Here is an 11,620-nt window from a genome sequence, read left to right on the forward strand (position 1 = left end):
TGTACAAGATACAATCATAGCTCTCGCATAGTTGTCACAATCGTGTTAAGTGTTATCAGCTTTAGTATTGAACACCCTTCAATCGTTACAACAGCCAGTTAGCCAGGAAATGGATTAAGATAATTTCTTTAGTCTTTCATCTGTCCTTCTTGTAAGTGTCTGGGCTGTTCAGTTTACTGGGAATGTTAGCAGATTGGCTCGCCGGAAGACTGGGAATCGTGTGCCTGATGTACGTGGTAGAGCATACACTGTGAAAAAGTTTCCCTCTAGTTGCCTCTGATTGTGTACACAGTGATGTTGTTTGGGAAGCTAAATGCTCCCACATTTGTCACCTTGGCTCCTTATGGCACTGATGGTGAAAGTGTCTTGAATTGGATCCTGTCAGTCATTGCTCTTTGCAAGGAATGTTCCTTTTTATATGTCCTTGGCTTAAAAACCTAGCCTATTCCATTGTATGCCACTTTCATTTTCTAGCTGGTCCAGGGATTTAGATTACTGTGGAGAATAAAACCATTTTCAGAAGAAGAATCTCAGCATGAACAGCTGTTGCAACAGAATAGAGAGAGATGTAGACTGATGAAATCTTCTGTGATACAGCTTGGGCAGCAGATGCCACATGGCCGGATCTTGTTGGGAAGTTACTGGGTGGTGGACACTGCCTTCTAAATAAAGCGACTGTGTAAAGTTGAGATGGCCATCAGCCTGTGTGTCCTGTGGAAAGGATGTGTACATTCAACTCCTGTGAGCAAAATGAAGAAAAATTTCAAGAACCGAAGGAAATCAGATAAGAATATAACTGAGTCACTCAGTTTTCCAAAACGCAGCTGGAACTGTACCATATGCTATGTATCCTGACTCCAGTTCTAATGATTTATTTTGAGTCCAATTCAGGATTAGTGCAAGGTGGACATGCATTCATTGCAGCTGACAGACTTGCATTCATTCCCACACAATTGACTTTAATCCAGCCACTCAAATGATTGTAGATGTTTTACGGAGTTGGCAACAATAAGTCATAAATCGAGATTAAGAGCCCTGGTGTTGCTTGTACAAATTTGGTTTATGGCAGTGATGAAATTGTGCTGCCAATGCCTTTGGAAGAGAATTCTTTTTAGAGCTAACCTAAACTAGGTTAATTCCCCGTAGCCGGGTATTGCTTGTCAAAACCTAACCCCGTAACTGGCAGTCTTGCTGGCATGCCTAGCGGTAAGAGGAAAGGCTAAGTAAATAAAAAATTACTGTCAGTTTTCTTGTATTAAGTAGCTGATGCTCCTGGGCTGAATATTTGCACTTCACACATGAAGCTTCCATGTGAAGCCCTGTATCCCTTGGATGCCAAAATCCTATATAAAAGTTACTCCTTCTTAATGAAGTCTAAACAAATATTTCTTTCTGCATCTTTTTATACTTGATCCAGTCAACTGATGGATTTGATAGTTAAAGGCCAGTCCCTGTACATGTGCTCCGTGGGTATTTGGAAAGGGTAAATGCAAAAAAGAGAGCGAATGTTTGTGAAACAAGTGTTAAATATTCTCCATGGGTTGTGTCTCCACTCCAAGTGATTCTTAGAAGGTGCAGAGCATGGCCCTGAGGAAGATGGGGGGAAAGTTTTCATGTGCTACCAGAGAACTTGTTTTGACAGCCTTTCCCACACTAGTGCTGTAAAAACTGCTCGGTGAGCTTCAGCTGCGCTCCTGGAACCTGCAGCATTGCCATGGAAATGCTATTCAAGTGACACAAGTGAACTCAAAGGTCTTGTTAAATATAAATCAATATGTTTAAGAGTGGAAAGACGCCATAAATCCTGATAGTACGCTGAATCTTCTGCCAAAATAACATATTGCTTGGGTTTCTCTTAGGCTGCCTAATTAAATATAGATATAAAATGCCTGGTGTGATTAATAATTGAGCATGCTATATCAGACCATGTGCATTCTCTGTACAGTGCTTCACTTAGTCAGCACTAGATTCAGTTTCAAAGAACGTGCTCTGAAACACGACAAGACTTGAAGTTTTCTTCTTTCTGGGAATTGTTATTGGACTGTTTTGTCTGGAAAACTCTGGCAGCTTTGTGACCTTCAAAGAGATAACTGTTGCATCAGTGTGGTATCTCTCCTTACGTAAGTCGGGAATGGAGATGTATGTAATAAGTGTGAACATCAATAGCATATGGGTAGGTACGAGCGGTGGTGTGCCTGTAAGAAAGAATTGGCCTCTAGAACCTCAGCAGCTGTTTAAAAAATAACTTCCACACTAAAACATAAGCGGTCGTGGCCCTTTTCCTAGGAAATACAGGATGGAAAGGAGATGCCTGATCATTGAACTGCTATATCACTAAAGTGAATGGTAACTGAAGTACTAGGCTTTTAGTAAAATATTTGGAAACCTTTTTTATCTGGGATCATTATCCCCAACAATGAAGTAAATGTTGGAAGAGCAGTACTAGGTGAGAACTGGTTTTGGTTTCTAACAGTGCTCTAGCAATGGAATTTGTAATTTCCCTCCCTTTTATCTTTGTACCTATTTTTTGTCGTAATCTCTTACATTATTCTGACTTCAGAGACCACCTTTGACTTTTTGTATTCCTTTTCCTTTACATGTAGGCTGGGGTAAATTTCTGATACTTGAAGAGGACTCTGAAAGGCAACACAATCAAAAACAATGAAGGCAAATATTACCCAAAATTCAAAAGCCTTCTCGTGATGAGGTTTTAATCTTTTTTTTTCAACGTAGTGCATCCATTGTATTCCTTGACAAGAGAACTTACTAAAACATAGTCATAAAATCATAATTGAAACAAAGGTTTGTGTTTATTAATGAGAAGCTTTACAATCACTTCAGAAAGACTAAAATAGAAAATATGAGTTTTCAGGATTTTTATTGTAAACTGTGGTTGTGAGGAGTCAAAAAAATTTCTGCCTTCTACACTTAATATATACTTGTTTTTTAGTGTTTTTCTCCAGTTTGCGCAGCATAGTGAGCATTTCTAAAGAAAGCAAAGGAGTCAGTTCTACCCCGAATCAGAGCCAGAGCACTAATTCTCATGTTCTTTTCTAAGAAAAGCTCTTGAATAAAACAAGTGACCATACACAGCAGGAGCTGATGCCCAGAGTAAACTTCTCTATACTCTGTTTTAAAGATGGAAAACAAGAATTGCATTGTTTTTTTTGAATTGCAGAGTAATTACTATGGATTATAAAGTCTCTGATGCATTCATTAAATTCAAAATACATATGGAAGTAATTTACTATACACAAGGAACAAAACAAGAGGAAAGTGTAAATGTCAGAAATGATGCAATATGACTTCACTGTCCTTGAACATCAACTGAGTTTAATTAAGTGTGAAGCTAGTCCTGAAACTGCCAAAGTTCTTCAAACGTTTCTTGTTTTCAGCCAGGTGGACTTCTGAAATACTTTCTAATTTCATATGCAATAGGAAAAGAGTGATTGAGTTGGAGTAGCTCTTGACAAATCTTGGTGGTACTACTCTGGCTGTAGCTTCTTGCTGTGATGCAAATCTCAGCCTCTCAGTTTTGATACAGCTGGCTGATGCCGCTACACCTGTGTAGGCTACCATGCTACAGCTATGACCGTGGATCCAAGGCTGCACTGAGAGCGGTTGGAAGGATTGTTCATTGCAGGAGCTCTTCTACCCAAGCTTTGCAGCCTTCCAGTACTTAAAGGGACTTACAGGAAATCTAGGGAGGGGCTATTTGTCAGGGAGCACGGGGATAGGATGAGGGGGAACAGTTTTAAGCTGAAAGAGGTGTGATTTAGATTAGATATTAGGAAGAAATGTTTTCCCGTGAGGTTGGTGAGATGCTGGCCCAAGTTGCCCGGATGAGTTGTGGCTGCCGTATCCCTGGAGGTGTTCAAGGCCAGGTTGGATAGGATTTTCAGCAACCTGGTATAGTGGGAGGTGTCCCTGCTCATGGCAGGAGCCGTGGAACTGGATATTCTTTAGGTTCCCTTCTATCCCAGACCATTCTGTGATTCTATGATTGCTACAGAGAGATGTGTTTGGTGTCACTGGCATGGAAGAGCTCAACTAGAATTTCAAAAGCCAACTAGAATTCAAAATTCAACTAGAATTTCAGGCCATGAGGACCTGCTGCATAACTGGTATTCCAACAGCTTTACAGGAAAGAATAGCTTAAGGTATAGATTCACTTCTGTCCTTAATCTCAATTGCCATAAGTGAAGAAAATGTTTTAGTATACAACACCGTGAGAAGGCAATGCCTATTTTTTATCTTTAGAGCTAGTGGCATCACAAGTAAACTGGTAATTACACCTGGCTGCTCTTCCAGCTATAGGGCACCACCCTGCTCTTTGGAAATTCATCTGTTAGTTTTTCAGCTTTAATCTGAACAGAACGAGTCAGATGAAGTCTTTCTTCTTAAAATACATGCATAGACTATGTTATCTCAGTTCATAAATAAATAAAATATAGCACTTCAAATAGGATCAAGAGCAAATGTCACTAGTCTTTTAAAAGGAATGAATCAGAACTGGCATGAAAAATATGAAAGAAAAAGCGAAACTGAATAAGATGTCTGAATTCTCCCCAATGTATTCTACAATATATTTGGTATTGCGGAATTGTTCTAATAGTAAGCTAAATGGATTACTTTTTGTTATTCAGTTATTCAGACTTGCTATGGGATGTGCGAAGAGTGCTAAAATGCAATGTTGAAGCAGAATTCCCTGTAAACTTTCACTACTTACCTAGTTGTGGTTGGCATCTGACAACATAAACATGAAGCATGGAACACGATTCTTTTGCACATGTGTTTGAAGACATGCAGGTGTTTGGCAGCAGGAGTGCCACAGAGCCCAAACGTAAACTCACAACAGAACATCTTTTGTTGAGCAATAAGGGAAATCTTATTCCTTCCATTTGCATCAGATAGAGCAGCTGCAGCTGGTGGTGAACCAGGGTGGTCATTCAGACAAAGGGAGCAAATGCTTTGCTGCCTTTCCAGGTGCTTCAGACCATGCATGCAGAGCTCCAGAGGCGAGACAGAGAGCATTGAGTTCATACAGCACACATACTTTATATTTGTTTGCCCTAATCACTCCTCCCTCTCCTGCAGTTTAGGAAGTTTTATCCTGCTTTTTACAACAGAGCAATTGCTCATTTGACAGAACCAGTATTCCCACAAAATAAGGCCCTCAGGCACCACTGTGGGAAGTTATGGAGACTCATCTCTAAGGAAAAAGACTTTCATAGGTACTTATTAGAATCCTTGTTACATCAGAGAGTTTGTTCCGTTCATTTAATGTACCAAACTACTAATGAGTCTTTCACATTGAATTCAGCCCAGGAATGATGTTTTCTCACTGAATATGGATTGATATTCCTACTCATTTTAGTCTGAAAAGTAGGACCCTGTTTGGATTATTAACTTTTGCTTGGTGACTTGGTAATTAATTTTACTTTGACATAAGAGATTTTATCCATTGTCTTTTTTCTTTTTTTTTTTTCTGAAGAACAGACAGTTATGGATATGAACACCTCAGTTTTTTAAAACATAGGTAATCATTTTTTTCAGCTAGTATGGGACAGTCAAATTTATTAAATTTGTGCAATTTATTTGATGGTGGATTTTTTTGGTTTTCAAAGTAAAACTAGATTTTAGTGTATTGTGATGGATTTCAGTAAAGTCAGAAGATCAAGGCTACACAGAAATATGCTGGATTTTCATGTGTTCACCACATTTCCATGTGCAAAGCAACTCAATTGTGTGCATGTTTTTGCTTGGGGTGCTTTGTGCTTTTGCTTTGTGCTTCTGGTTTAAAAGGAATGAGTCTTTTATTGTGTTTTGTCTTAAAAGAGCCTTTCTTAGGAATGCCTACAGACCAGTCTGACTCTCTGCAGCTCATGTTTGCAGTGGGTAATAGAGACAGTGGGAAGTCAGGAATTAGACTGTATTTATGCTCTGCGATCGTAACAAAGCCCAAAGGTTTGAGACTGACTTGGTTCCACAAGTCTACAGTGCCTTTATAGCCAGACTGAACCCAAACTGTAAACAACCCCTGCTAGATCATCTTGGACCTCTTCCGAGGGAAAACAGGAAGAGAAAGCTGCTGCAAGGGCAGATGAGATGCATAGAAACAGTGATGCTCTTCCTCTAAGTAAGCACATTTCATCTGAGAATATACCCAAACATTTCTAACATACGGAATGGTCCTGGGGATTTTCCCTTTGGTGGTTGGCGGGCAGTCAGTCTCCAAACTTGTGTAGGTGAATGTGTGGTGTCTTGGCGTTTCTTACAATATAGGTGCAGTCTGTCCTAACTCGTATCTCAAAGTGTGACTGGAAAGGCTAATACAAGTGTTCTTGGTTGAGGCAGTAAATTTTGAAAGAGCGATGTGAGAAAAAAAGAACATAAACTGCAGACACTTCCCAGTGAGACTTACCTGGGAGACAAGGCAAGCCAAAGAGACACCGATCTGACTGGGTTGGGGGTCGCGTTATCTCTGGGCACGTCCTATGCTGCAATTATGTGATTGAAACTAGGATACTTCTTTGTTCTCAGCTTTGTTTATTATTGTTATTACTATTATAGTTACCATCATCCAATGCACTTTGCCAAGATACACTGCAGCATTCTCAGTTACAGGATTCAGTGTGTTTGGACTTGTTTCTACTCACCCATCAGGTGAATCATAGCTCATACTCAAGGTATCTGCACTTTGGCCTCTTTCTGCTGCTCTTGACCCGCGTGAAAATTACTCTGGTGGGATTTGGCTGCTGAATAACAGGAGTTTCAAGAAGAAAGTTATTGCTGGAAACCTACATCTCCTATTTTTCCTGATAGTATGTGCCATGGAGAGATGATGACATGGCCAAACTGACTGTAGAGATTGTCCATATTTAATCACCCTTGTTCTCAGTGAAGCAGTGTGTTTCAGACAAAGGTGGCTCATGTGTGGGGCATAGCATTTGTAATTTAATGCAGACAGGCCACTGCTGTGCCTTGCCAGTAGGTGAGCGTGGTCTGAGTTCTGCGTCATAGAAAGCAGAGCGTATCATCTATCTGAGTGTTGTGTTCTTAGTTATATCCTGAAAGTTGGACTTGGCAGGCAATTTTGTGAATAACTAGAGGAAGGTAGAGGCCTATAAAATAATGCTGACATGTGGATTGTGTTTCAGCAGGCACCCTTAGAGAGAGATATTCAGTTCCCAAGTTTTTGAGACGTGTTGCAGAACGAAAACACACACAACTGGCATCTAAGCTTCCAGCCACATGCACCGATTATGGCAATACTTGAATGTAAATGCTAGATATAAAGTCAAGGATAAGATCAATCCTGAAATTATGCCTTGTTAAGCTGATATAATCAGTGTATTTAATCTGACAGGAAAGAATTTTGAGCAGATTGCTAAAATAAAATGGACTCTTCTAAAGCTCCAAGAAACTGTTCCTTCAAAGTGTTTGCAGCTGGAAAGTTCTGAGTCTGAAAGCCTTCCAGTTTGGGTAGCTATGCAATAGTTTCAATCTATTTGGTCAGGAGATTACAGAGGGAACTATTGCTCTTATAAATCATATTCTGCAAAGAACAGTGCTCTTTCCTTCCTTCCAGCTCTGAAGCGCTGTGCCTTGTGAGGCAGTGTAACATGAAGGATGGGTATTCTTGTGGTTACACTGCAACACCTGATGCAGAGATATGTTGGCTGTGTGTCACAATAACAGTGTTGTTTAGGAAACAATACTTAATGTGTTGCAAAACTGCAGAGAGAAAAGATTCAGTTTGTGCTAAGTATTGAACAGCTCTTAATACGGAATTTGGATCTGATTTTTCAAGGTGCACTGGACAGTTGGGAGTAGTTGTGGGTGATTGACACCACTGGAAACTAGTCTTTGTACTTGGGTTAAAGGATTTCCATCCCTGGATTTTCTGCACTCCTCATGTAGGTGGAGAGAGTGGTACCTGCCTCAGTGGTGCTCCTCAGAACAGCACATAACACCATCTGCACAGGGACTCCATGTCACTGATTACTTCAGTTTTATGTTTATTCCTTGCCTGGATCTCGTTACCTTGATTAGTGGGTGTGATTGCCAATGTAGACCTAATATCCACATCAGCTGGAGGAAGGAAAACTCTTGCCAGTTTCCTTTCACATCCTTTTTCATCTTTTAGTTGCCATCTGGTTGCTGGTATCAGGAGAAAACATGTTTTCCATCAGGAGTAACTTTTTTTTCCTGTAATGAACCACAGTATCTTCATTATGTGCCTCTGATTAATTGAGTGAGAGGTAAGGCCTGTAGGATTCTTGGTTCTTTTTCTTGTATTAGATACTTTTATTAGGAATGGCCGGTGTTAGTTTAGGGAGTTGTACAGGAGTAAGAAATAGTTTGCATGCCGTAATTTATATATGTTACATTTGGGTTTGGCATTAATCCAGAATCTGCTGTTTGTAGAAAGTACATCAACTTGCCTGCTAAAGTCTGCGACCACTGAAAAGTCATTTGCACCCAGTATCCACCACTGATCTGTGTGATGCCTCTATGTATGTTACAGAAAAAGTATATAGTCAGAAATAGAAGATTCAGAATGGCCCTTTGAGAGAGAGAATTGTGTTTAAATAATGTAATAACTGATTTGAGGAGACCCCAAGGTAATCACTATAACTTTTTTCTTGAATTGGAAAATTTAAGTTCCACTCTTGCACAGACGGTGCACAGATTCTGCACCTCTCTTTCTTCCCACTCCCATCATTATCCACAGTGGCTCCAGTGGCTTTTTCTCAGTATTGTCAACTGGTGATCTTACTTCGTCTGGCTGAGGCGAATGTACTCCCTCCCTTCGGTGCTCTCTGGCTTCACAGAATTTGTCTGTTAACGATCATTATTGTCTCTCCAGGGTATTCCTGCAGCCTTTCTTTTTTAGCCTCCTTTATTCCTACGTTTTCTCTTGCCTTTGCTCTCTCTTTCTCTCCATTTACATATTCAGAAAAAGTTCCCTAACTCTGCTGTTGTCAATGTTTACACAAGCTGGTTCACGTGAAGGCAATCAGGATGTTGTTTAGCCAAACTGTCTCACTGCACTTTTTAATTTTGTAGATTTATGATGGAGCAGCTGGGGCCGAGTCCCATCTGAAAAACTTTTGGGATTTTTTTCCTCTAAGTGTGAAATGATATAAACCCTTGGAAGGGGAGGAAGATTTTATTGAAAGCAATAACTGTAAAACCTCTTTATGGTCAAGGTATTTGTAGTACAAGACTGATTCATTCTTTCACCAGGAAATGTCTCGCTAGAAGAACTGATATTCTGATCATAATTAAGTCTGTAGCTTTGTGTTTTAATATATGTAGATGGGGCGAATTCAGGGTAAAACAGGCCTCACAATGTTGCACTGCTGCTGTCCTTTCTGCCAGATTTTTTCTAGGAATAGCAACAAAACGGTGTGGACACAGGGCAAACTGATACAATATTAATTTCCAGTGTATTATTTGTAATGGGAACCTGGCAGTTCCGCGTGTTTTCGGCAGCAGTCGTGGCCTAGCTTGTTATCTTGGAATGCTGTTTTTTGTCATAAAAATACATACTAACCTGAGCTTCAATTCATCAATACAGGAAATGGCAATGGGTGCTCTTAAGAGGAAACACTTCTGTCTTCACAAACATTGTAGGTCTGCATTGAAACAAGCAAAGAATGCACTAAGGAACCTCAGAATATAACAACAGCTTGAAATGACCAGAAAATATAAATTCTAGATAGGATTGATGATAAATAAAGTAAAAGTATTCCACCTCTTCGAGTCTTTTAACAATTTCAGCAGCCATCTAACTCTTCTATTTGCTATCAGTTACTGCAAGCGTGTAATATATTTCATATAACAAAGATGTATCTTTATCGCATCTTTCTGACAGTTTTTAGCATCATCCCAGAATCTAAGGCAGGTCAGCCTTCAGCCTCAAGTGTAGTCTTGTCTGAGACATCAGTGTCTAACCCAGTAGTACTGATTTTAGCTTTTATGTTACTATCAAAGGGGAAAGTCTTTCTCAAAGGTCATGAAGTTCTGTTCCATTTTTTGTAACTTTGGAAAAAGAGACATCTCTTCTACTTTTCTTTTCCGTTTCTTGCCGAAATGGAAAAGGATTAGGAGAATGAATGATACTTGACAGAAGGTAAGTATCAACATATATTTTTACTGTTTGGTTCTTCTCCTCCCCAGCTGGTTGAGCAATTTCTGCTGATTCCCCAGAAGAAGTGTGAAGGGAGTATTGCTGGACAAACAGCTTATACAAACGTAACCTTTTTAGTTGTGCTTTCACTGCTCACATTCCTGTGTCAGGAATGAGGGCTGTGCTCTAATCTAGAGCACAACGCTCACACAGTGGGGTTTTCTGCTTTATGTGCTATTTCTGCTTCTAAAAGGAATAAAATAAAGAAAGATAGTAAAGCCACACTTCTTGGCACAGTCAAATCTTAATTCTCATCTGATCAAAAATAGTCAAATCTGAATTCTGCCTTCAATTAGTTAAAGGAAATTCCCTGTTAAGAAGAGTTCAAGAGTGGACAATGCAGGAAGACTTGATGGCAAGGAGAGTTTGGGGTTGTAATCTTCCCTTGCCTAGTGAAGTATCCTGTTGGCATCCAAAGTAATGTAGGTACCATAGGAGACCTGTTCTAGAGGAGAAGAGACTTTACAGGCTTCACAACTCTGAAGTGTCAAAAGACTGTGGGGATGTGGCTGTTCCAAGTCATGACCGCCTGTGGCAGGAAACAATGGATGTAGAAAGGTAACCTTTCATGCAAAAAAAAATTAACCCACCCACCCCAAAAATGTAAGAGTGTACTGTAACGGTTTTTCTCACTTCTTAGCATTCACAGTACTACATAAGACAGCAATAGAAATGGCCAGATGACAAATTAATAGAATAACAGCAAATGAAAACAGAATTTGGCTCCTGTTTACATGAGAGCATTGTGGAAGTTGTCAGGCAAGCGCCCACAGCAGTGTTCAAATTCAGATATTCAGAAACTGAAATGGTTTCTTCAAAGCTGAGTGCAGCAATTGTCCTTTGAATCATCACGCTCCCTGTTCTGGTACTATTACAGCTGTAGTTCGCATTGATTTTGTACTTCAGAAGGAGAACTACCAGATTTACTACACTGCACACTGTATCATTCAGTTCCAAGTATGAGTTTTAGCTGTGTACTGACTATTTTTCCTCCCTGGTACAAGCATGTGTGTGTGTTCTGAGTGTGTGAAGGAAGGCAGGACTCAGAGAGAAATCCTCTGAAGAGGTTAAAAAGCTAGGCAACTGCAGCTTCTATCCTTGTGAGATGGAGGGAGAGACAGAGTGGTTAAAGAAGACAGATCTGTAGTGAAAGAGTAGCACGGCCAAAGAACTACACCAGAGTGGGACATGAAATATCATTTTCAGACATTTTTGAAAAGGAACTGGGATTCGTTAGACGTCTGAAAATATTACATGATCCTTTAATCACCTTTTGACCTTGAAAAAAATACTTGAGTTCCTCAGTGGGACTGGTAAACCATTTTTTTGTTATCTTCCTGTACCAGATACAAAATCCGTGTGACATTGTCCTCTTAGGTGAAGATAGGCAATTTATCATTAAAGAAGATCAAATCTGACTTT

The sequence above is a fragment of the Cuculus canorus genome, chromosome 9 (genome assembly GCF_017976375.1).
Source record: "Cuculus canorus isolate bCucCan1 chromosome 9, bCucCan1.pri, whole genome shotgun sequence".
NCBI classification, from domain to species: domain Eukaryota; kingdom Metazoa; phylum Chordata; class Aves; order Cuculiformes; family Cuculidae; genus Cuculus; species Cuculus canorus.